This window comes from Balaenoptera acutorostrata, chromosome 7 (assembly GCF_949987535.1).
Source record: "Balaenoptera acutorostrata chromosome 7, mBalAcu1.1, whole genome shotgun sequence".
NCBI classification, from domain to species: Eukaryota; Metazoa; Chordata; class Mammalia; order Artiodactyla; family Balaenopteridae; genus Balaenoptera; species Balaenoptera acutorostrata.
The window spans coordinates 88,990,647-89,018,133 of NC_080070.1; the positions used below are offsets into that span (position 1 = coordinate 88,990,647).

At 44.7% G+C, this 27,487-nt stretch overlaps 1 long non-coding RNA gene across 1 annotated transcript; it reads left to right on the plus strand.

Moving 5' to 3' along the window:
- The first annotated feature begins 1,714 nt into the window (after positions 1-1,714).
- On the plus strand, positions 1,715-10,351 carry LOC130708630 (uncharacterized). The gene is made up of 3 exons (XR_009008905.1): positions 1,715-1,999; positions 3,134-3,231; positions 10,049-10,351. It is a non-coding gene; the product is annotated as an uncharacterized LOC130708630 (long non-coding RNA).
- The last annotated feature ends 17,136 nt before the right edge of the window (positions 10,352-27,487 follow it).

Genomic DNA, 27,487 nt, shown 5'->3' on the forward strand with positions numbered 1-27,487 from the left:
ATCTGCAATAGACAGAAACCAACCAGGATGACTCCAGTCTGAACTCAGATCACGTGAGACTTGAATCGTTGAACAAACAGACAATTAATAGCAGTTATACCATTGAAATGTCGTGATCCAGCATCAAGGTCATAAACCATATTGCCCATATGAACTCCAGAATACAATTACACTGTTATCCCTAGTAAAACTTGTTCCATTGATCAGTGTTTTAGAAGAACAGGTGATAAAGCATTTTGACTAGCTGGCCTAAATTTTAATCACTCAGAAGTGGTTTTATTCTCCAAAAAATAAATGGCGCACGGGCTCAAGACACACCGGCTTCAGTAGTTGTGGCGTGCAGACTCAGTAATTGTGGCCCACTGGCTTAGTTGTTCCGTGGCACGTGAGATCTTCCCGGGCCGGGGATCGAACCGGGTCCCCTGCATTGGCAGGCGAATTCTTAATCACTGCATCACCAGGGAAGTCCCCTTTTAATAAGTCCCCTTTTAAAGGGAGAATCGCAGTCTCCCTTTTAATATACCTTAAGCCCAAAGAATCCATGGAAAATGGTTACAGAAAATAAGACAATAAAATATTGTAAGGACTATAACAGAAGCATATAGTACACAGTTCATATAGACACATCCCAAGCAGTTACAAAGTATATTAAAAGGGAGGCTGCAATTTTAATAGAATAAGAAAAATTATACCCACAAACTCCCAATCTTTCCTGAAACGTTGCAATCTGAAACCCTATTGTAGGAAGCAGAAGATTTCAGGAGACATTCTACAAATGAAGGACTCCAAACCCTGTGGTTGCATAAGGAATTCTGGAAGGAAGGTATCCTCACCCAAGGAGAGCAGGTTCCTGTACTTCTCTAACATCACATCCCTGTACAATTCCCATTGATCTTGGTCCAGGCATTCTCACTCCTCTTGAGATAAATCTATGGCCACATCCTGGAATGTCAGCAGTCCCTGAAATTAAAAGTACACATGCCATGTGGCCACGGGAAGAGTTCATAATGTGACCCAAGTAGAAAACAGCAAGTTAAGAGAACTGCTTTTAATTTAGAAGAGTGTCTTCAATTATCCACTCATATATATATATATATATATATATATATATATTTTTTTAACAAAGTAACTTTCTCTACCTTATTTTTAACTACAAGAAGAGAGTATGGCATGTGATCCACAAAACCAGTATAGAGACTATACTTGTCTGGAAAAGAAATGATAAAATGATGGTTTCAACACAGGCATATGCATTTATGCATTTTTGAGTGTTTTATTTATATCAAACTGGATAAAATGTGTGTACTTCTCATACAGAAAAGACATGTCGAGGTAGAAATGTACCTTTCAACTATTCATGGGTACACAAGTACACTGGGGAGATTGTAAAAGTGCAGATTGTGATTCAGTAGGTCCGGTGGGCCTGAGTTCTATTTTTTTAACAAGCTCATTTTTACCTAGTGATGCCACAGTCTCTGATTCATTAACCACAACTGTGAATATCAGAGACATAATTAGAAAGGTAAAAATTCATATTTAATTTTGAACGTAAAGTGTTTTATGGATTTTACACCTTTAATAGAATAGTGAGCGCAGCAGCAACAATCATTTGTGAATATTTACTATAGACTGTGTATCTTTCTAACTTTTTCGTGTAGGATTCCAGGAAAAAGACCTGGGCTGCGGCCACAGTGGGCGTGGCCCCCAGGCCGGGCCGCCCCTCCAGGACCCCCGACGGGGCCCTGCGCTCCTGGCGGCTCCCTCCCCCGCCGCCCCGCTCCCTCCCGGAAGGCCTCGGGGCAGAGCGGTCCCACCCACTGCGCGCTGAACAGAGCCCGCGTTTCCTCAGAGCTGGAACTCCCGGCTCGGGCGGGGTCTCTTCCCTCCGCCTTCACGGAACTGCCCCGGAGCCCGAGGGGAGGGCGACCTCACTGAGGCTGCCGGCTCTGGAGGTGCCCCGGCGGCCGAAGCCGTGACAGTCGCGGGGACGGCGGGCCGGGTAAGTGGGCGCCGACCCTCCGCCTGGTCCGGTGCCCGGGCGGCAGCACAAGACCAGCTTCTGAGGGGCAGGGGTTCGCTGCCACCCGCCGCTGCTGTGCAGAAAGAGCGGCCTCCAGCGTCTGGTCCCCGGGAACTTCGGTCCCTCCTCTCGCCCCTGCCCTCGGCCTGGCTCGCGAGGCCTGGTGGGCGTGGGGAGGGGGTCGGCCTGAGCGTCCTGAGGGGAAACGGGGCAAGGGAGGCGCAGGGTCCGGCTGCAGCGTCAGCGCCCCTCCTCCCGACTGCGGGGAAAGCGGCTGAAAACTCCTCCCGAGGCGCGCAGGCCCCTTATTCAGCCGAGTCCCTCTGCGCTCCTTCCTCCCTGAGCTAAAGTACCGGGGGGAGGGGACAGGGCAGGGGACTGGCGCAGGTAATGGGGAACATCAAAAGGTGATTGTTAACTAAGGAAAACCAGCTCTCCCAAGGTGAGGAATGTGGCGCTTTTCTTTGCATGGGCTCACTGAAATCCTTCCTTTGATATGCACCTCAGCTCTCTGGGGCCTGCATTCTGTATTTGCATATCCTGAGTGCCTCAGGGCCCGCCGGCTCACATTGGAGGCCTGCAAGTGCTGAAGACTGTGACATCCTTTGTTTACTGATATGGCAAGAAACATTCCATTTCCCACAGGCTTGAGGGGCAGACAGTGAAAAAAAGTCGGAGAATCTCACTCGGCATGTACTTTGGTTTACATATAGACAATATTTATACTTAACTGTGCTAATAGAGGTTCTCAAGTCCAATCAACTTGTACTACTGCCCTCTATGTATCAATTTCATCCATATCATAAGATAAATGCTTATAGAATTGACTTAATCCATTTAAATAGGATAATGATTTTTAAAGGAAACATAACAGAAATATAACAACAAAACCTTTACCACTAAAGGCTGGGTCTGGAACAACCTAAATAAATGTTCCATTGTTAAAATATTGAAAGATGTATTCAATAGAAATATCAACAAAAATGACAAATAATAAGGGTAGCAGAATGTTGAAATGTTCTATCTTTATCATTAAAGTGGCAGAAAATCATTTATTAGTAGGCACTGGGGGCAGAAGATGCCTGATTTTATACCTTTGTCATATTTGTGCAGTTGTTTCAACAAGTAACTTAAAGACAAAATGGAAAAACAAGGAGGTTTGTGCCTGAGATCATGTTGATGTGAAACCAGGGATGGCCACCTTGTGCCAGGTGAGTTAAGTTTACCTGGCAGGTAGATCGCAGAGCTCCTGGGAAGCAAGGGTTGGAATTTTTCTGCTGGGTGCCCCTTAGGTTCTGTGACTTGACTGACTGACTGTGAGTCATGTTTCGGGAAAGACCTGATCGCAGGAAAAGGGTGGGAATAGAGTGCTTTGGGGAGCAGCTAACAACATTCATCACAGCTCACGGCCTGAATGAATTTTAAAGAAACAGGAAAACGAATGCTTCTTATGGAATCAGAGAATGTGAGGGCTGGACAATCCCAGAAAATGAGGAACACCCATCCCATTTTCCAGATGACAAAACAGAGGTCCAGCAAGGTGAAATCCCTCACCCAAGTTGCACCCGTCTCTCCTCCCCACTACGTGGTTCATGAAAGCAGGACTCTTCCTGTCTTGATCACTGCTGAACCCCCAAAAGGGACAGGCATCTAGGAGCTGCTCCAAAAATTTGGGTTGACTGTGGGAACAATGCTATTTCTTTCTTTCTCACTCTTATTCAGGATTGTGCCAAGAACTCCCCAGGTTGCAATGTAATTCGATAAATGTAAATATTAATTGGGTTTTGTTGTGATGAGGACTTAGGCTTTGAAGGTAACAGACTTGGTTCAGATCTTGGTTCTGCCACTCCATAGCTGTTTGGCTTTGGGAAAATTACTAAACCACTCTGAGATTATTTCCTCCTTTGTAAAGTGGGGATAAATCTGTCTGAGCCAGCAGAGCACCTGCATGAGAGATGTGCACTAAATATTGGTCTTTCTCACTCTCCTACGCCATCTCTCTGTTCTTCCCAGAGAAGCTGTACAGAAGGATATAGTACTTTTTTTAAAATAGTTAACTAATTAATTAATTAATTAATTAATTAATTTGTTTTTGGCTGCGTTGGGTCTTCGTTGCTATGCGCAGGCTTTCTCTAGTTGCGGCAAGCGGGGGCTACTCTTTGTTGCGGTGCGCGGGCTTCTCATTGCGGTGGCTTCTCTTGCTAGCCTTAACCCCAATGCTAGCCTTAACCCTGGCTCTCACAACATGAATTCCTCTTCCCATATCTTATCCACTAATTAATATAAATGTAGGCATATTATTTATTTTAGCCATATCACACCTAGCCATTTATTCCATCCTCAGATCTGGATGAACTTCACATTCAAAATACTCACTCACTGGAGCTCTAGGAACAATAGCACAGACAATCATCTCATATGAAGTAATGTAGCAGTTATTCTATTCTCAGTCTTACTGATAAATGGATCATTTACACTTTCAACAGTAATTATTACACAAGAACACCTATGACTAATTTTCTCCTGACCCCTACTCAGAATTTGATTATCTCCGCAGTAGCAGAAATCCAATGAAGCCCCACTTGATTTAACAGAAGTAGCATCAAAACCTGTACATATCTTCAATGTAGAAAATATAGCAGGCCCATTCACCCCGTCCCTCCTAGAGAATATGTCAATTTCCCTATAATAAACATTTCCACAGCAATCTATTTTTAGGAGCATTCGACAATCCCTAGGTGCCAGAATTATATACAGCCCAAGTCATCATTAAAACACATCTAACAATCTCCTTTCTATGAATTTGAGCCTCCTACCTACAATTTTGATATGATCAACGCATACATCTCTTATAAAAAGTTTTTTTTACGACTAACATTAACCCTATGTATATGAGAGTTTTCACTATTTGTCATCATACCAGGAAACCCACCACAAATTTACGAAATATGTCTGACAAAAGAGTTACTTTGATAGAGTCAATCATAGAGGTTTCAATGCTCTTATTCCTGGAATTGAATTCTTCCTAATAATTTTACATTCTCCATGCTACCTACCACATTACACCACATGCTCTATAGTAAAGTTCTCTAAGTAAGCTTCAGGCCCATACCCCCAAAATATTTTTGTATATCCTACCTGTGCTAATAAACTCTCATTGTTTTTACAATCATTCTACTGACCATTTTCTCAGGAAATATAATTGTATAACAAGCTCACACTGCTTAATGGTATCCCCATTCTAATAAAAAACATGAACCCATAAGCTACAGAAGCATCCAACAAATATTTCCTAAAACAGTCCACCACATCAATACTACTTATAATGGCTATTATCATTAATCTAATATACTCTGGCCAAAGAGCACAATGAATAAGAAGAATCTTTAATCCAGCAGCATCCACCCTCATGACAATCGCCCTTGTCACAAAAGTAGGACTTTCCCCATTTCACTTCTGAGTGCCTGAAGTCACACAAGGCATCCCATGAACAGCAGACCTGATGCTATCAACATGACAAAATTGCACCCCTATCAGTTTTATACCACATGTCACCATCCATCAACCTAAATATACTATTAATCATAGTGATATTATAAATCATAGCTGGAGGCTGAGGCAGACTTCGCCATACTCACCGGGAAAATATTACACCCTCCTCATCAATTGCCCATATAGGATGAATAACAGCTATTATAATGTATATTCAGATTATAACAATCCTAAACATGCTAATTTATATCATAACAACACTATCTTCTTCTTATTTATGCCCAGATCATGTACTACAAGATTATCGTTATCACACACATGAGATAAAACACCTCCCATCACAATCATTTTCCTCACCATTATTGTATCATTAGGACATCGCCCATCACTATCAGGGTTTCTACCCAAATGAATAGTTATCCAAGAGATAACAGAAACGACAACATCATTCTACCAACACTAATAGCCATCATAGCAGTCCTCAGCATATATTTCTACTTGCAGCTAACATACTCCACATCACTAACTATATTCCCTTCATTAAACAACACAAACACAAAACAATTTGAACATACAAAGAAATAACCTTCCTATCATTACCAATCATAATACCCACACGATTACTACACACAACACCCATTCTATCGGTGCTGGACTAGGAATTTAGGTTAGTTCAGACCAAGAGCTTTCAAAACCCTAAACAAGTGAAATTTACTTAATTCCTAAAAATAAGGATTGCAAGACTTTTTTTCTACATCAATTGAATGTAAAGCAAACACTGTATTTAAGCCAAATCTTTACGAGATTGATGAGTTTTAACCCCAGGAAACTTTAGTTAACAGGCAAATCCTCTAGTCAACTGGCTTCAGTCTACTTCTCCTTCATTTGAGAAAGAAAAAAAGAAAAAAAAAGGCAGGAAAATCACTGGCAGAATTGAAGCTGCTTCTCTGAAGTTACAATTCAATTTGTTGATTCACCACAGGCTTTGCCAGAAAGAGGGCTCAATCTCTGTCTTTAGATTTACAGTCTAATGCTAACTCAGTCATTTTACCTCTGTTCATACACTGCTGATTATTTTCAACAAATCGCAAAGATATCGGCATTTTATATTTACTATTTGGTGCTTGAGCTGGAGTAGCAGGCAGCACCTTAATTATATTAATCCAGGCTGATCTATGCTGACCTGGACCGCTCCTTGGAGATGCCCAAATCTGTAAGGTCGTCATAACAGTCCCTGCACTTGTAATAATTTTCTTTATAGCTGTACCCGTTATGATTGCAGGCTTTGAAAACTGACTTGGGCCACTAATAACTCGGACACCTGAAGTAGCATTTCTCCCAATAAATCATATAAACTTTTGACTACTTCCCCCATCATTCTTACTCCTACTCATATCACCAAGAGTAGAAGCTGGTTCTGGTACCAGTGGAACCGTGTATTCAGCTCTAGCCTGCAATCTGGCCCATGCAGGAGCCTCTGTCGACCTAACTGTTTTCTCCTTACATTTAGCAGGTGTGTCCTCAATTCTTGGTATTATTACTTTTATTACTATAGTCTTTAATACAAAACCAGCAGTCATATCCCAATACCAAACACCATTATTTGTTTAATCTTCCCCAACTATAGCCATATTACTATAATTACCAATCTCAGTCCAAGCAGCCAGAATTGCCATGCTGTTAAGAGATAGAAATCTAGGGGCTTCCCTGGTGGCGCAGTGGTTGAGAGTCCGCCTGCCAATGCAGGGGACACGGGTTCGAGCCCTGTTCTGGGAGGATCCCACGTGCCGCGGAGCAGCTGGACCCATGAGCCACAATTACTGAGCCTGCGCATCTGGAGCCTGTGCTCCGCAGCAAGAGAGGCCGCGATGGTGAGAGGCCCGCGCACCGCGATGAGGAGTGGCCCCCGCTCGCAACAGCTGGAGAGGGCCCTCGCGCAGAAACGAAGACCCAACACAGCCATAAATAAATAAATAAATAAATAAATAAATAAATAAATAAATATTTAAAAAAATAGACAGAAATCTAAACACTACTTTCTTTGACCCTGCAGGAGGAGACCGAATCCTATACCAACACCTATTTTGATACTTTGCTCACCCTGAAGTCTTTATTCATGGCCTAACAGGGTTTGTTATAAACTCACATATCATTACATACTATTTAGGACAAAAATTGCCTTTCAGCTATCTGGGAATAGTATGAGTCATGTCCACTGGTTTTTTTAGGAGTTCTCTTGTGGGCCCATCATATATTTACCATAGGGATAGCTGTGGACTCAGGAGCATACTTTGCATCAGCTACCGTAATTACTTCTATCCCTACAGGAGAAAAAGTATCTAGCTGATTAGCAACTCTTTATTTAATTTTTCTTTTTCTTTTCTTTTTCTTTTTTTTGGCTGAGTTGGGTCTTGGTTGCTGCGCACGGGCTTTCTCTGGTTGCGGTGAGCGGCAGCTACTCTTCGTTGCGGTGTGCGGCCCTTTCATTGCAGTGGCTTCTCTTGTTGCAGAGCACGGCCTCTAGGCGCGTGGGCTTCAGTAGTTGTGGCTTGCGGGCTCTAGAGGGCAGGCTCAGTAGTTGTGGCACACGGGCTTTTGGCTCCGCGGCATGTGGAATCTTCCCAGACAAGGGCTCGAACCCGTGTCCCCTGCATTGGCAGGCGAATTCTTAACCACTGCGTCACCAGGGAAGTCCCTGGTTAGCAACTCTTCACGGAGGTAATACTATATGACCTCCCACTATATTATGAGTTTTAGGCTTTAGTTTTTCTTTTTACAGTAGGTGGTTTGACAGGAATCATCTTAGCCAACTCATCCCCAGACATTGTCCTCCAGGATACATACTATGTAGTAGCACACTTCCATGACCTAATGTCCATGGGAGCAGTCTTCACTATTATAGGAGGCTTCCTACACTCCTACACTGATTCCCACTATTCTCAGGTTATACAGTTAACTCAGCATGAGCAAAAATTCACTTCACCAGTATATTTGTAGTAGTAAATATGACTTCCTGCAGCACTTTCGTGGCCTCTCAGGGATGTCACTACGTTAGTCTGAGTACCCTGAGGCACACACAACATGACATATTTTGTCTTTAGGCTCATTCATCTCAGTAGCAGCAGTAATGCTAATAATCTTCATACTTTGAAAAGCATTTGTGTCTAAACAAGAAGTCTTAGCAGTGGAAATTGCTACTCCTAACCTAGAATGGTTACACGGATGTCCTCCACCATATCCTATGTTTCAAGATCCTACCTATGTAAATGTAAAATAAGGAAGGACTCAAGTCCTTTTCAACCCGTTTCAAGCCAACACCATAACAATTATGTCTTCCTCAATAAATGAGATAAAAGTAAAAAGTGATGTAGCTTTGTCAAAGTTAAATGATAGGCTAAAAGCCTGTATATCACTAAGGCATATCAATTTCATCTAGGCTCTCAAGACACAACATCCCCGACTATGGAAGAACTTTTACATTTTCTTCATCACACATTAATAGTGATTTTTAAAATAAGATCTCTAGTCCTCTATATCATTTCACTCATATTGACATCTAAACTCATATGCATACAATAGATGCACAGGTAGAGAAAATGTGAACAATTTACTAGCTGTTATTGTAATCTTAATTGCCCTATCATCATTGTGAATCCTTTACATGATACATGAAATCAATAACTCTTCCCAAACCATAAAAAACTATGGGTCAGTAATGATACTGAAGCTACAAATACACAGATTATGAAGATTTAAATGTTGACTCCTCTGTAATCCCCACATCAGAGCTAAAACCAGGAGAATAATGACTAATAGAAGTCAACAACCGAGTAGTTAGGGATAGTCATTGAATATGAGTTTCATCTGAAATTGTTGTACACTCCGGAGTTGTTCCTTCTCAGGCCTAAAAAGAGCTGCGATCCCTGGACGCCTAACTTCAAGAATCCTAATATCAACAGGACCAGGCCTATGTTGTGGACAAGAGAGCTCGTTTTCCTGAGTTCAAAGACAGGACAGAGGGATATGGCTGAGATATGGGGTGAATCTGGAGCCCATGGGGATGCACTCTCCAAGCTCCAGTATAGGAATGGGGCCTCTAGGGTCCCAGGCCACCCACCACGCCCTCTCGAGCAGGATCTGGGCCACAATCCCTGTCAGCGATGAGGCAGCCCTAGCACTTGTCACGCCCCGATGTCGTGTCCTATGTGGGCCCATTGCTCTTGGGACCACACCCCACACTCTGCAGGTCCATGCTGCAGGGTCCTTCATGCCTCAGGAGTAGAGACCACACAGCAAGCAGTTCCCTCCCCAAGCAGCCGGAGGAGGGGAGGAGAGCAGGGGCACCAGGGGAATCTCACTCAGACAACAACACCCCAGCGGTGCCAGCGGGGACAGTGATGATGCAGATGAGGCACAGACCAAGAGATGGGACCAGAGGACCCAAAAGGCAGCTGGTCAGGTCCTGGCTCACCTGCACCCCGGGCACCTTTGTCCCGCATACACCCCCTTCCTCATACACCCTCTCCTTAAATGCAGATTCTTCAGATGCAAACAGGCAGAGCTTCAGACTGAAAGTCAGCTCTTCCAAAATGACCCGTCAGCAAACACTGCAGGATTCCACTCCAGTGGGTGCCCTGGAGTCGACAACTCAGGGACTGAAGTGGATATCGGTGCCAGGGGCAGTGGGCGGGAATGGGGAATGAGACTTTCATGGTTGTGGAATTTTGGTTTTGCAAGATGAAAAGTTCTAGGGATGGTGGTGATGGCTCCACGAGAAAGTGAATATATCTGATGCCTCAGAAACGTGCACTTAAAATGGTGATGATGGTAAAGGGTATGTGACGTGTGTTTTATTTCACTTAAAATAAATTCTTAAAATAATGTCTTGTTAATTGTGATTCCATTTCGACTCCCCTTCATCACAAATGTCGGAGGCCCAGACACAGTCCCCTACCTTAGGGGCCATCATGGTACCCTCACAGAGCACGTGGGAGACCATTCTTAGGGGGGGCTAGTCTGTGCTCACCTGACCTCTGTCCAGGGCGACCCAGGCAGTGGTGACCCCCATAGATTAGACATATGATATGCTATAGTATTAATATGATACCACCAAGTGTTGTCACTCACCGGAACCCAGAGCAGCAACCCACTCAAACATGCCTGACCTCATATGATTGTGACAAGATTAAGAGAAGAAAAGGAACCACAGGTTAATCAGGACAACACCCTTAATGCAGAGGTTGGCAATCTCAAAGGGGACAGGACACACTGCAGGCAAAGAGCGCATATGCGGTCTCCCCATACATGTGATCCTGACCCATGCAGGTATGGTGAGACCCACACAGTCCCCACACCCTATACCTTGGGGCCACACATCCACACTCACCAGGGTGACCCACCTCCCCAGACCCCTCCACCTGGGTCACATGTCCACAGTCCCAGGGTGACCTCACCTCCCCAGACCCTGCACCTGGGGTCACACGTCCCCTTGGTCAGGACACCATGGCTCTGCAGGGGGCTCCCCCAATGTGGAAACAAGCTGGGTCCCTGGGACCTCCTGGGATGGGAAAAAGTGTCAGGTGGGTCTCCTTTCCCCACACTTGTCCCAGAGGAGTCCTCCTCTTCTCACTTTGGTTCTGTGTGATTTTAACTGTTTTTAAAGCTTTCATACTAGAGTTGAACACACGACCCTGGTGCTGGCATGCTCAGTCCTTTCTCGTCTCACTTACATGTTGAGAAAACTCACAGGACAGCAGGGCTGAAAGCCGAGGGGCAGCTCTGGACTCTGCTGAGTACGGACGGTAGACTGGAGGGAGAGCTCAGCAGCAGCCTCAGCTGTCACCCATCGGCCTTTTGCCCGATCTGCGTGCCCTGCAATCAATTCACCAGCTAAACCTGCTTCCCTATGCACCATGCACGTGCTGGTGAATTGGAATTATTGCCAGGTAGTCCTCCTGAGGATTCTCCATGAGCCCCAGGGAAGGTGAACCTTGCAGGGATTATGACTAAGGCCCCAACCATAGCACTGACCCTTGGGAGGACCAGGTCACCACACTCAGAAGAGAGGCTGTTACGTAGACAAGCCCACCTCAGCTCCAGACCCCAGACATCTAAGCACTGACATTCAGATGCAGGCACGGAGCTTCCCAGTACTGAGGCCCGGCCGGGTCTCTACCCAGGTCCCCATAGTCCTAGCGTACACAGAACATGGTCAGGTCTAAATCTTCTTATTATAGACAACACATGGTCAGCTCTAAACATAATCAGTAGACAGGACATGCAGAGGTCTAAATCTACCATGTAGACAGAACTTGATCATGTTTAAACTAGCTTAGGGCTGATCTCATAGGAGGTACAGATCACACACATGGGTCTCTCATCTTTGGACACCCACATCAGGAAACTGAACAAAATCTTTGTCATTAAACACTTCAACAGGCAAAACAGAAATGTTCCCAATTTCTCTGGCCACCTGATGGTCAGGATCCACGGGCGAGCCACGAACTTCTTAGAGTGCAGCCCAGTCTGCTGCCAGGACAGACAAGAAGTGGCCTGATTCCAGCCTCCCAGGCTTCCAGAAGGAGGCGGCCAAACTGGAAGCCCAGGCAGGAGAGTCCTGCATGGTCCGGGCCGGTAGATCCGGTCTGTCCATTCGGCTGGCCGATTCCGGGCGGGGCGCTCAGGGCCGCTGAGAGCCCTTCACTCAGGCCCTGCTTCCCTGCAGCGTGTGCGTGTGCGTGTGCGTGTGTGTGTGTGTGTAGAGGGGGCGGTGGCTGACGGCTCCCATGGCTCCCGTCCCGGGCACCGCGCTGTTTTCGACGGGAGGCACGGGGAGAGGTAGGGGCACAGAAGCCGTTGGAGAGGAGAACCCACAGCGGAACTCCTTGCACACTGGCTCGCCCCACCCGGAGACCCGCCTGCCCATCGTGGGCCGCATGTCACCCCCCAGCCCCCCACCCCCAAGGGCAGGGTGCCTGCTCTTTCAACAGCACAGGGTCTCACATGAAGGAGACCCAGTGGGGACTGTCACCCCCCCCCCCACTCCTGATGCTGTGTTTGGGGAGAATGAACCCCCTTGACTGGGCGATGGGACCTTGTGTGGAAAGAGGTGGCGGCCCCATCCAAGTCGGGGCCTGGCTGAGAGATGGGAACACAGGAGCCAAGTGCAGGGCCTGGAGGCCAGGCCAACAGTAGGGGCACCCCCAGCCTTGGCCGGGCTCTCCAACGGTGACATGGTTGCTTTAGGGGACCTGGGGCAGGCGACTGAATGTAATGGGAGTCTAAACTGGACCCTGAATGGGGCTTAAAGAAGGTGTGAAGGATGTTACTGAGACAGTGACAGTCATTGGAAGACAAACTCTGTGTCAGGATATCCTGCTCCATCCATTTAAATCCCTGAGATCTGTGACCTTTACGTGGCTACGCAGGATTGTTAGAGCAGCTGCGTGCGGATATATCTGGGGCACAATTCAGTCTGCAACCAACTTGCAAGTGGTTCCAGCAAACACACAGGTGTGCGCACGGGCAGGCACAGCACACACACAGACATATGCATGTGCACAGCACAAATATATTCACACACTAGCATGTGAACACACATGCACGCATATGCCCATGCACACACTAATGTGTGCAAGTGCACATACCTATGCACATGCACAGCATATGTATGCAAACAGGCACATGCACACACATAGCACACACACAGGGAATAAAGTGAATCCGTAAAGCATTAATTCCTGAACACAAGTGAAGCTGACATGTATTTTACCCTTTTCTTAGCCTTGATGTTTTCCACAACAAAAAGTTTAAGAAAAAAGCTAATGGCAAATGACTTTTGATTCATAGGACTTTCTGATATTATTCCACAAATATTATGACAGCAGAAATGAATGTAGATATTACATGTGTCCACTAATGGATGAATGGAGAAGAAAAACACGGTCCATCAATACAAGGGGATGCTATTCAGCCTAAAAAGGAAGGCAATTCTGACACAGGCTGCAGCAGGGATGAACCTTGAGGGCATTATGCTCAGTGATGTAACCTAGACACAAAAAAACAAACAGTGCTTGATCCACTCCTACAAGGCCCCTAGAGCAGTCGGAAACATAGAGACATAAAGTAGGATGTTGAGTGCCAGGGGCTGAGGGAGGGACAATGGGGAGTGAGTGTTTAATGGGGACTGTTTCAATTTTGCAAGATGAAAAAGTTCTGGAGGATGATGGTGGTCAGGTTTGCACAACAGTGTGAATTACTTCTTGACCCTGAAATGTGCACTTAAAAATGGTTAAGATAGTAAATTTTATGTTATGTATATCTGACCACAATTTTTAAAACTTTTTAAAAAACAACAGGAAATAGTCCATGAATACCACAAGATGTACAACTTCACTAACAACAGAGGGATTAAAGCCATAAGAAAAATACCGTGCATACACCTACCAGAATGGCAGACGTGAAAGACATAGTATCAAATATCAGCAGGATGTGGAGCAATGGAAAGCCTGGTAGGCAACGGGGGGATGCAACCACTTCTGAAACAACCGGGCCTCAGATAGCGAAGTCCCTGCACAGAGACCCACAGTGCTCCTCCCAGGTGAACACAAACCCACCAGCCCTGCACCAGGACACACGGACATGGACTCGCAGCCACAGGAGCCAAACCTGAAAGAACCTGAAGGCCATCACAGGCGGATGCAGAAATGAACCATGCACGCTCCTATGAAGGAATATTCCACAGCAATGGAGTACATTTTGTTGAAAGGTAGTAAAACTATAAAAATTATTTTTTTTCTTAAAAACTATATTTACAAGATGAAAGAATCTATAATTCTGGCACCTAGGGATTGTCGAATGCTCCTAAAAATAGATTGCTGTGGAAATGTTTATTATAGGGAAATTGACATATTCTCTAGGAGGGACGGGGTGAATGGGCCTGCTACATTTTCTACATTGAAGACATATACAGGTTTTGATGCTACTTCTGTTAAATCAAGTGGGGCTTCATTGGATTTCTGCTACTGCGGAGATAATCAAATTCTGAGTAGGGGTCAGGAGAAAATTAGTCATAGGTGTTCTTGTGTAATAATTACTGTTGAAAGTGTAAATGATCCATTTATCAGTAAGACTGAGAATAGAATAACTGCTACATTACTTCATATGAGATGATTGTCTGTGCTATTGTTCCTAGAGCTCCAGTGAGTGAGTATTTTGAATGTGAAGTTCATCCAGATCTGAGGATGGAATAAATGGCTAGGTGTGATATGGCTAATATAAATAATATGCCTACATTTATACTAATTAGTGGATAAGATATGGGAAGAGGAATTCATGTTGTGAGAGCCAGGGTTAAGGCTAGCATTGGGGCAAAAATATATAAATTGATGATGTTGGTGGACATAGTGGTTCTTTAATAAGTAATTTGAATGCCTCAGCAATGGGTTGTAATCATCCATGGGGGCTGATGATTTTTGGCCCTTTCTGGATTTGTATATAGCCTAGGATTTTCCATTTAGTTAATATGAGGAATGCTATGGTGAATTAAATTGGGTAATTTGTGAAAGAATGTTGATTATAAACATATTCTTAGGAAGAGGACTTGAACCAGTGCAGAAAAAGTTTCAGTTTTGCATAATTACCGGGCTCTGCCAGCATAACGAACCCTGTTCTACAGTAGGGTATGTATAAATTAATTGAATGTAGATTATATCATCATTTAGTTTGAAGACATTTTGTAAAGTAAGCCGTATTGCTCTTGTCCTTTCATACTGGAAGAAATCTGCAATAGACAGAAACCAACCAGGATGACTCCAGTCTGAACTCAGATCACGTGAGACTTGAATCGTTGAACAAACAGACAATTAATAGCAGTTATACCATTGAAATGTCGTGATCCAGCATCAAGGTCATAAACCATATTGCCCATATGAACTCCAGAATACAATTACACTGTTATCCCTAGTAAAACTTGTTCCATTGATCAGTGTTTTAGAAGAACAGGTGATAAAGCATTTTGACTAGCTGGCCTAAATTTTAATCACTCAGAAGTGGTTTTATTCTCCAAAAAATAAATGGCGCACGGGCTCAAGACACACCGGCTTCAGTAGTTGTGGCGTGCAGACTCAGTAATTGTGGCCCACTGGCTTAGTTGTTCCGTGGCACGTGAGATCTTCCCGGGCCGGGGATCGAACCGGGTCCCCTGCATTGGCAGGCGAATTCTTAATCACTGCATCACCAGGGAAGTCCCCTTTTAATAAGTCCCCTTTTAAAGGGAGAATCGCAGTCTCCCTTTTAATATACCTTAAGCCCAAAGAATCCATGGAAAATGGTTACAGAAAATAAGACAATAAAATATTGTAAGGACTATAACAGAAGCATATAGTACACAGTTCATATAGACACATCCCAAGCAGTTACAAAGTATATTAAAAGGGAGGCTGCAATTTTAATAGAATAAGAAAAATTATACCCACAAACTCCCAATCTTTCCTGAAACGTTGCAATCTGAAACCCTATTGTAGGAAGCAGAAGATTTCAGGAGACATTCTACAAATGAAGGACTCCAAACCCTGTGGTTGCATAAGGAATTCTGGAAGGAAGGTATCCTCACCCAAGGAGAGCAGGTTCCTGTACTTCTCTAACATCACATCCCTGTACAATTCCCATTGATCTTGGTCCAGGCATTCTCACTCCTCTTGAGATAAATCTATGGCCACATCCTGGAATGTCAGCAGTCCCTGAAATTAAAAGTACACATGCCATGTGGCCACGGGAAGAGTTCATAATGTGACCCAAGTAGAAAACAGCAAGTTAAGAGAACTGCTTTTAATTTAGAAGAGTGTCTTCAATTATCCACTCATATATATATATATATATATATATATATATATATATATATATATATATATATATATATTTTTTTTAACAAAGTAACTTTCTCTACCTTATTTTTAACTACAAGAAGAGAGTATGGCATGTGATCCACAAAACCAATATAGAGACTATACTTGTCTGGAAAAGAAATGATAAAATGATGGTTTCAACACAGGCATATGCATTTATGCATTTTTGAGTGTTTTATTTATATCAAACTGGATAAAATGTGTGTACTTCTCATACAGAAAAGACATGTCGAGGTAGAAATGTACCTTTCAACTATTCATGGGTACACAAGTACACTGGGGAGATTGTAAAAGTGCAGATTGTGATTCAGTAGGTCCGGTGGGCCTGAGTTCTATTTTTTTAACAAGCTCATTTTTACCTAGTGATGCCACAGTCTCTGATTCATTAACCACAACTGTGAATATCAGAGACATAATTAGAAAGGTAAAAATTCATATTTAATTTTGAACGTAAAGTGTTTTATGGATTTTACACCTTTAATAGAATAGTGAGCGCAGCAGCAACAATCATTTGTGAATATTTACTATAGACTGTGTATCTTTCTAACTTTTTCGTGTAGGATTCCAGGAAAAAGACCTGGGCTGCGGCCACAGTGGGCGTGGCCCCCAGGCCGGGCCGCCCCTCCAGGACCCCCGACGGGGCCCTGCGCTCCTGGCGGCTCCCTCCCCCGCCGCCCCGCTCCCTCCCGGAAGGCCTCGGGGCAGAGCGGTCCCACCCACTGCGCGCTGAACAGAGCCCGCGTTTCCTCAGAGCTGGAACTCCCGGCTCGGGCGGGGTCTCTTCCCTCCGCCTTCACGGAACTGCCCCGGAGCCCGAGGGGAGGGCGACCTCACTGAGGCTGCCGGCTCTGGAGGTGCCCCGGCGGCCGAAGCCGTGACAGTCGCGGGGACGGCGGGCCGGGTAAGTGGGCGCCGACCCTCCGCCTGGTCCGGTGCCCGGGCGGCAGCACAAGACCAGCTTCTGAGGGGCAGGGGTTCGCTGCCACCCGCCGCTGCTGTGCAGAAAGAGCGGCCTCCAGCGTCTGGTCCCCGGGAACTTCGGTCCCTCCTCTCGCCCCTGCCCTCGGCCTGGCTCGCGAGGCCTGGTGGGCGTGGGGAGGGGGTCGGCCTGAGCGTCCTGAGGGGAAACGGGGCAAGGGAGGCGCAGGGTCCGGCTGCAGCGTCAGCGCCCCTCCTCCCGACTGCGGGGAAAGCGGCTGAAAACTCCTCCCGAGGCGCGCAGGCCCCTTATTCAGCCGAGTCCCTCTGCGCTCCTTCCTCCCTGAGCTAAAGTACCGGGGGGAGGGGACAGGGCAGGGGACTGGCGCAGGTAATGGGGAACATCAAAAGGTGATTGTTAACTAAGGAAAACCAGCTCTCCCAAGGTGAGGAATGTGGCGCTTTTCTTTGCATGGGCTCACTGAAATCCTTCCTTTGATATGCACCTCAGCTCTCTGGGGCCTGCATTCTGTATTTGCATATCCTGAGTGCCTCAGGGCCCGCCGGCTCACATTGGAGGCCTGCAAGTGCTGAAGACTGTGACATCCTTTGTTTACTGATATGGCAAGAAACATTCCATTTCCCACAGGCTTGAGGGGCAGACAGTGAAAAAAAGTCGGAGAATCTCACTCGGCATGTACTTTGGTTTACATATAGACAATATTTATACTTAACTGTGCTAATAGAGGTTCTCAAGTCCAATCAACTTGTACTACTGCCCTCTATGTATCAATTTCATCCATATCATAAGATAAATGCTTATAGAATTGACTTAATCCATTTAAATAGGATAATGATTTTTAAAGGAAACATAACAGAAATATAACAACAAAACCTTTACCACTAAAGGCTGGGTCTGGAACAACCTAAATAAATGTTCCATTGTTAAAATATTGAAAGATGTATTCAATAGAAATATCAACAAAAATGACAAATAATAAGGGTAGCAGAATGTTGAAATGTTCTATCTTTATCATTAAAGTGGCAGAAAATCATTTATTAGTAGGCACTGGGGGCAGAAGATGCCTGATTTTATACCTTTGTCATATTTGTGCAGTTGTTTCAACAAGTAACTTAAAGACAAAATGGAAAAACAAGGAGGTTTGTGCCTGAGATCATGTTGATGTGAAACCAGGGATGGCCACCTTGTGCCAGGTGAGTTAAGTTTACCTGGCAGGTAGATCGCAGAGCTCCTGGGAAGCAAGGGTTGGAATTTTTCTGCTGGGTGCCCCTTAGGTTCTGTGACTTGACTGACTGACTGTGAGTCATGTTTCGGGAAAGACCTGATCACAGGAAAAGGGTGGGAATAGAGTGCTTTGGGGAGCAGCTAACAACATTCATCACAGCTCACGGCCTGAATGAATTTTAAAGAAACAGGAAAACGAATGCTTCTTATGGAATCAGAGAATGTGAGGGCTGGACAATCCCAGAAAATGAGGAACACCCATCCCATTTTCCAGATGACAAAACAGAGGTCCAGCAAGGTGAAATCCCTCACCCAAGTTGCACCCGTCTCTCCTCCCCACTACGTGGTTCATGAAAGCAGGACTCTTCCTGTCTTGATCACTGCTGAACCCCCAAAAGGGACAGGCATCTAGGAGCTGCTCCAAAAATTTGGGTTGACTGTGGGAACAATGCTATTTCTTTCTTTCTCACTCTTATTCAGGATTGTGCCAAGAACTCCCCAGGTTGCAATGTAATTCGATAAATGTAAATATTAATTGGGTTTTGTTGTGATGAGGACTTAGGCTTTGAAGGTAACAGACTTGGTTCAGATCTTGGTTCTGCCACTCCATAGCTGTTTGGCTTTGGGAAAATTACTAAACCACTCTGAGATTATTTCCTCCTTTGTAAAGTGGGGATAAATCTGTCTGAGCCAGCAGAGCACCTGCATGAGAGATGTGCACTAAATATTGGTCTTTCTCACTCTCCTACGCCATCTCTCTGTTCTTCCCAGAGAAGCTGTACAGAAGGATATAGTACTTTTTTTAAAATAGTTAACTAATTAATTAATTAATTAATTAATTAATTTGTTTTTGGCTGCGTTGGGTCTTCGTTGCTATGCGCAGGCTTTCTCTAGTTGCGGCAAGCGGGGGCTACTCTTTGTTGCGGTGCGCGGGCTGCTCATTGCGGTGGCTTCTCTTGCTAGCCTTAACCCCAATGCTAGCCTTAACCCTGGCTCTCACAACATGAATTCCTCTTCCCATATCTTATCCACTAATTAATATAAATGTAGGCATATTATTTATTTTAGCCATATCACACCTAGCCATTTATTCCATCCTCAGATCTGGATGAACTTCACATTCAAAATACTCACTCACTGGAGCTCTAGGAACAATAGCACAGACAATCATCTCATATGAAGTAATGTAGCAGTTATTCTATTCTCAGTCTTACTGATAAATGGATCATTTACACTTTCAACAGTAATTATTACACAAGAACACCTATGACTAATTTTCTCCTGACCCCTACTCAGAATTTGATTATCTCCGCAGTAGCAGAAATCCAATGAAGCCCCACTTGATTTAACAGAAGTAGCATCAAAACCTGTACATATCTTCAATGTAGAAAATATAGCAGGCCCATTCACCCCGTCCCTCCTAGAGAATATGTCAATTTCCCTATAATAAACATTTCCACAGCAATCTATTTTTAGGAGCATTCGACAATCCCTAGGTGCCAGAATTATATACAGCCCAAGTCATCATTAAAACACATCTAACAATCTCCTTTCTATGAATTTGAGCCTCCTACCTACAATTTTGATATGATCAACGCATACATCTCTTATAAAAAGTTTTTTTTACGACTAACATTAACCCTATGTATATGAGAGTTTTCACTATTTGTCATCATACCAGGCAACCCACCACAAATTTACGAAATATGTCTGACAAAAGAGTTACTTTGATAGAGTCAATCATAGAGGTTTCAATGCTCTTATTCCTGGAATTGAATTCTTCCTAATAATTTTACATTCTCCATGCTACCTACCACATTACACCACATGCTCTATAGTAAAGTTCTCTAAGTAAGCTTCAGGCCCATACCCCCAAAATATTTTTGTATATCCTACCTGTGCTAATAAACTCTCATTGTTTTTACAATCATTCTACTGACCATTTTCTCAGGAAATATAATTGTATAACAAGCTCACACTGCTTAATGGTATCCCCATTCTAATAAAAAACATGAACCCATAAGCTACAGAAGCATCCAACAAATATTTCCTAAAACAGTCCACCACATCAATACTACTTATAATGGCTATTATCATTAATCTAATATACTCTGGCCAAAGAGCACAATGAATAAGAAGAATCTTTAATCCAGCAGCATCCACCCTCATGACAATCGCCCTTGTCACAAAAGTAGGACTTTCCCCATTTCACTTCTGAGTGCCTGAAGTCACACAAGGCATCCCATGAACAGCAGACCTGATGCTATCAACATGACAAAATTGCACCCCTATCAGTTTTATACCACATGTCACCATCCATCAACCTAAATATACTATTAATCATAGTGATATTATAAATCATAGCTGGAGGCTGAGGCAGACTTCGCCATACTCACCGGGAAAATATTACACCCTCCTCATCAATTGCCCATATAGGATGAATAACAGCTATTATAATGTATATTCAGATTATAACAATCCTAAACATGCTAATTTATATCATAACAACACTATCTTCTTCTTATTTATGCCCAGATCATGTACTACAAGATTATCGTTATCACACACATGAGATAAAACACCTCCCATCACAATCATTTTCCTCACCATTATTGTATCATTAGGACATCGCCCATCACTATCAGGGTTTCTACCCAAATGAATAGTTATCCAAGAGATAACAGAAACGACAACATCATTCTACCAACACTAATAGCCATCATAGCAGTCCTCAGCATATATTTCTACTTGCAGCTAACATACTCCACATCACTAACTATATTCCCTTCATTAAACAACACAAACACAAAACAATTTGAACATACAAAGAAATAACCTCCCTATCATTACCAATCATAATACCCACACGATTACTACACACAACACCCATTCTATCGGTGCTGGACTAGGAATTTAGGTTAGTTCAGACCAAGAGCTTTCAAAACCCTAAACAAGTGAAATTTACTTAATTCCTAAAAATAAGGATTGCAAGACTTTTTTTCTACATCAATTGAATGTAAAGCAAACACTGTATTTAAGCCAAATCTTTACGAGATTGATGAGTTTTAACCCCAGGAAACTTTAGTTAACAGGCAAATCCTCTAGTCAACTGGCTTCAGTCTACTTCTCCTTCATTTGAGAAAGAAAAAAAGAAAAAAAAAAGGCAGGAAAATCACTGGCAGAATTGAAGCTGCTTCTCTGAAGTTACAATTCAATTTGTTGATTCACCACAGGCTTTGCCAGAAAGAGGGCTCAATCTCTGTCTTTAGATTTACAGTCTAATGCTAACTCAGTCATTTTACCTCTGTTCATACACTGCTGATTATTTTCAACAAATCGCAAAGATATCGGCATTTTATATTTACTATTTGGTGCTTGAGCTGGAGTAGCAGGCAGCACCTTAATTATATTAATCCAGGCTGATCTATGCTGACCTGGACCGCTCCTTGGAGATGCCCAAATCTGTAAGGTCGTCATAACAGTCCCTGCACTTGTAATAATTTTCTTTATAGCTGTACCCGTTATGATTGCAGGCTTTGAAAACTGACTTGGGCCACTAATAACTCGGACACCTGAAGTAGCATTTCTCCCAATAAATCATATAAACTTTTGACTACTTCCCCCATCATTCTTACTCCTACTCATATCACCAAGAGTAGAAGCTGGTTCTGGTACCAGTGGAACCGTGTATTCAGCTCTAGCCTGCAATCTGGCCCATGCAGGAGCCTCTTGTCGACCTAACTGTTTTCTCCTTACATTTAGCAGGTGTCTCCTCAATTCTTGGTATTATTACTTTTATTACTATAGTCTTTAATACAAAACCAGCAGTCATATCCCAATACCAAACACCATTATTTGTTTAATCTTCCCCAACTATAGCCATATTACTATAATTACCAATCTCAGTCCAAGCAGCCAGAATTGCCATGCTGTTAAGAGATAGAAATCTAGGGGCTTCCCTGGTGGCGCAGTGGTTGAGAGTCCGCCTGCCAATGCAGGGGACACGGGTTCGAGCCCTGTTCTGGGAGGATCCCACGTGCCGCGGAGCAGCTGGACCCATGAGCCACAATTACTGAGCCTGCGCATCTGGAGCCTGTGCTCCGCAGCAAGAGAGGCCGCGATGGTGAGAGGCCCGCGCACCGCGATGAGGAGTGGCCCCCGCTCGCAACAGCTGGAGAGGGCCCTCGCGCAGAAACGAAGACCCAACACAGCCATAAATAAATAAATAAATAAATAAATAAATAAATAAATAAATAAATATTTAAAAAAATAGACAGAAATCTAAACACTACTTTCTTTGACCCTGCAGGAGGAGACCGAATCCTATACCAACACCTATTTTGATACTTTGCTCACCCTGAAGTCTTTATTCATGGCCTAACAGGGTTTGTTATAAACTCACATATCATTACATACTATTTAGGACAAAAATTGCCTTTCAGCTATCTGGGAATAGTATGAGTCATGTCCACTGGTTTTTTAGGAGTTCTCTTGTCGGCCCATCATATGTTTACCATAGGGATAGCTGTGGACTCAGGAGCATACTTTGCATCAGCTACCGTAATTACTTCTATCCCTACAGGAGTAAAAGTATCTAGCTGATTAGCAATTCTTTATTTAATTTTTCTTTTTCTTTTCTTTTTTTTTTTTTTTTTTTGGCTGAGTTGGGTCTTGGTTGCCGCGCACAGGCTTTCTCTGGTTGCGGTGAGCGGCAGCTACTCTTCGTTGCGGTGTGCGGCCCTTTCATTGCAGTGGCTTCTCTTGTTGCAGAGCACGGCCTCTAGGCGCGTGGGCTTCAGTAGTTGTGGCTTGCGGGCTCTAGAGGGCAGGCTCAGTAGTTGTGGCACACGGACTTTTGGCTCCGCGGCATGTGGAATCTTCCCAGACAAGGGCTCGAACCCGTGTCCCCTGCATTGGCAGGCGAATTCTTAACCACTGCGTCACCAGGGAAGTCCCTGGTTAGCAACTCTTCACGGAGGTAATACTATATGACCTCCCACTATATTATGAGTTTTAGGCTTTGGTTTTTCTTTTTACAGTAGGTGGTTTGACAGGAATCATCTTAGCCAACTCATCCCCAGACATTGTCCTCCAGGATACATACTATGTAGTAGCACACTTCCATGACCTAATGTCCATGGGAGCAGTCTTCACTATTATAGGAGGCTTCCTACACTGATTCCCACTATTCTCAGGTTATACAGTTAACTCAGCATGAGCAAAAATTCACTTCACCAGTATATTTGTAGTAGTAAATATGACTTCCTGCAGCACTTTCGTGGCCTCTCAGGGATGTCACTACGTTAGTCTGAGTACCCTGAGGCACACACAACATGACATATTTTGTCTTTAGGCTCATTCATCTCAGTAGCAGCAGTAATGCTAATAATCTTCATACTTTGAAAAGCATTTGTGTCTAAACAAGAAGTCTTAGCAGTGGGAATTGCTACTCCTAACCTAGAATGGTTACACGGATGTCCTCCACCATATCCTATGTTTCAAGATCCTACCTATGTAAATGTAAAATAAGGAAGGACTCAAGTCCTTTTCAACCCGTTTCAAGCCAACACCATAACAATTATGTCTTCCTCAATAAATGAGATAAAAGTAAAAAGTGATGTAGCTTTGTCAAAGTTAAATGATAGGCTAAAAGCCTGTATATCACTAAGGCATATCAATTTCATCTAGGCTCTCAAGACACAACATCCCCGACTATGGAAGAACTTTTACATTTTCTTCATCACACATTAATAGTGATTTTTAAAATAAGATCTCTAGTCCTCTATATCATTTCACTCATATTGACATCTAAACTCATATGCATACAATAGATGCACAGGTAGAGAAAATGTGAACAATTTACTAGCTGTTATTGTAATCTTAATTGCCCTATCATCATTGTGAATCCTTTACATGATACATGAAATCAATAACTCTTCCCAAACCATAAAAAACTATGGGTCAGTAATGATACTGAAGCTACAAATACACAGATTATGAAGATTTAAATGTTGACTCCTCTGTAATCCCCACATCAGAGCTAAAACCAGGAGAATAATGACTAATAGAAGTCAACAACCGAGTAGTTAGGGATAGTCATTGAATATGAGTTTCATCTGAAATTGTTGTACACTCCGGAGTTGTTCCTTCTCAGGCCTAAAAAGAGCTGCGATCCCAGGACGCCTAACTTCAAGAATCCTAATATCAACAGGACCAGGCCTATGTTGTGGACAAGAGAGCTCGTTTTCCTGAGTTCAAAGACAGGACAGAGGGATATGGCTGAGATATGGGGTGAATCTGGAGCCCATGGGGATGCACTCTCCAAGCTCCAGTATAGGAATGGGGCCTCTAGGGTCCCAGGCCACCCACCACGCCCTCTCGAGCAGGATCTGGGCCACAATCCCTGTCAGCGATGAGGCAGCCCTAGCACTTGTCACGCCCCGATGTCGTGTCCTATGTGGGCCCATTGCTCTTGGGACCACACCCCACACTCTGCAGGTCCATGCTGCAGGGTCCTTCATGCCTCAGGAGTAGAGACCACACAGCAAGCAGTTCCCTCCCCAAGCAGCCGGAGGAGGGGAGGAGAGCAGGGGCACCAGGGGAATCTCACTCAGACAACAACACCCCAGCGGTGCCAGCGGGGACAGTGATGATGCAGATGAGGCACAGACCAAGAGATGGGACCAGAGGACCCAAAAGGCAGCTGGTCAGGTCCTGGCTCACCTGCACCCCGGACACCTTTGTCCCGCATACACCCCCTTCCTCATACACCCTCTCCTTAAATGCAGATTCTTTAGATGCAAACAGGCAGAGCTTCAGACTGAAAGTCAGCTCTTCCAAAATGACCCGTCAGCAAACACTGCAGGATTCCACTCCAGTGGGTGCCCTGGAGTCGACAACTCAGGGACTGAAGTGGATATCGGTGCCAGGGGCAGTGGGCGGGAATGGGGAATGAGACTTTCATGGTTGTGGAATTTTGGTTTTGCAAGATGAAAAGTTCTAGGGATGGTGGTGATGGCTCCACGAGAAAGTGAATATATCTGATGCCTCAGAAACGTGCACTTAAAATGGTGATGATGGTAAAGGGTATGTGACGTGTGTTTTATTTCACTTAAAATAAATTCTTAAAATAATGTCTTGTTAATTGTGATTCCATTTCGACTCCCCTTCATCACAAATGTCGGAGGCCCAGACACAGTCCCCTACCTTAGGGGCCATCACGGTACCCTCACAGAGCACGTGGGAGACCATTCTTAGGGGGGGCTAGTCTGTGCTCACCTGACCTCTGTCCAGGGCGACCCAGGCAGTGGTGACCCCCATAGATTAGACATATGATATGCTATAGTATTAATATGATACCACCAAGTGTTGTCACTCACCGGAACCCAGAGCAGCAACCCACTCAAACATGCCTGACCTCATATGATTGTGACAAGATTAAGAGAAGAAAAGGAACCACAGGTTAATCAGGACAACACCCTTAATGCAGAGGTTGGCAATCTCAAAGGGGACAGGACACACTGCAGGCAAAGAGCGCATATGCGGTCTCCCCATACATGTGATCCTGACCCATGCAGGTATGGTGAGACCCACACAGTCCCCACACCCTATACCTTGGGGCCACACATCCACACTCACCAGGGTGACCCACCTCCCCAGACCCCTCCACCTGGGTCACATGTCCACAGTCCCAGGGTGACCTCACCTCCCCAGACCCTGCACCTGGGGTCACACGTCCCCTTGGTCAGGACACCATGGCTCTGCAGGGGGCTCCCCCAATGTGGAAACAAGCTGGGTCCCTGGGACCTCCTGGGATGGGAAAAAGTGTCAGGTGGGTCTCCTTTCCCCACACTTGTCCCAGAGGAGTCCTCCTCTTCTCACTTTGGTTCTGTGTGATTTTAACTGTTTTTAAAGCTTTCATACTAGAGTTGAACACACGACCCTGGTGCTGGCATGCTCAGTCCTTTCTCGTCTCACTTACATGTTGAGAAAACTCACAGGACAGCAGGGCTGAAAGCCGAGGGGCAGCTCTGGACTCTGCTGAGTACGGACGGTAGACTGGAGGGAGAGCTCAGCAGCAGCCTCAGCTGTCACCCATCGGCCTTTTGCCCGATCTGCGTGCCCTGCAATCAATTCACCAGCTAAACCTGCTTCCCTATGCACCATGCACGTGCTGGTGAATTGGAATTATTGCCAGGTAGTCCTCCTGAGGATTCTCCATGAGCCCCAGGGAAGGTGAACCTTGCAGGGATTATGACTAAGGCCCCAACCATAGCACTGACCCTTGGGAGGACCAGGTCACCACACTCAGAAGAGAGGCTGTTACGTAGACAAGCCCACCTCAGCTCCAGACCCCAGACATCTAAGCACTGACATTCAGATGCAGGCACGGAGCTTCCCAGTACTGAGGCCCGGCCGGGTCTCTACCCAGGTCCCCATAGTCCTAGCGTACACAGAACATGGTCAGGTCTAAATCTTCTTATTATAGACAACACATGGTCAGCTCTAAACATAATCAGTAGACAGGACATGCAGAGGTCTAAATCTACCATGTAGACAGAACTTGATCATGTTTAAACTAGCTTAGGGCTGATCTCATAGGAGGTACAGATCACACACATGGGTCTCTCATCTTTGGACACCCACATCAGGAAACTGAACAAAATCTTTGTCATTAAACACTTCAACAGGCAAAACAGAAATGTTCCCAATTTCTCTGGCCACCTGATGGTCAGGATCCACGGGCGAGCCACGAACTTCTTAGAGTGCAGCCCAGTCTGCTGCCAGGACAGACAAGAAGTGGCCTGATTCCAGCCTCCCAGGCTTCCAGAAGGAGGCGGCCAAACTGGAAGCCCAGGCAGGAGAGTCCTGCATGGTCCGGGCCGGGAGATCCGGTCTGTCCATTCG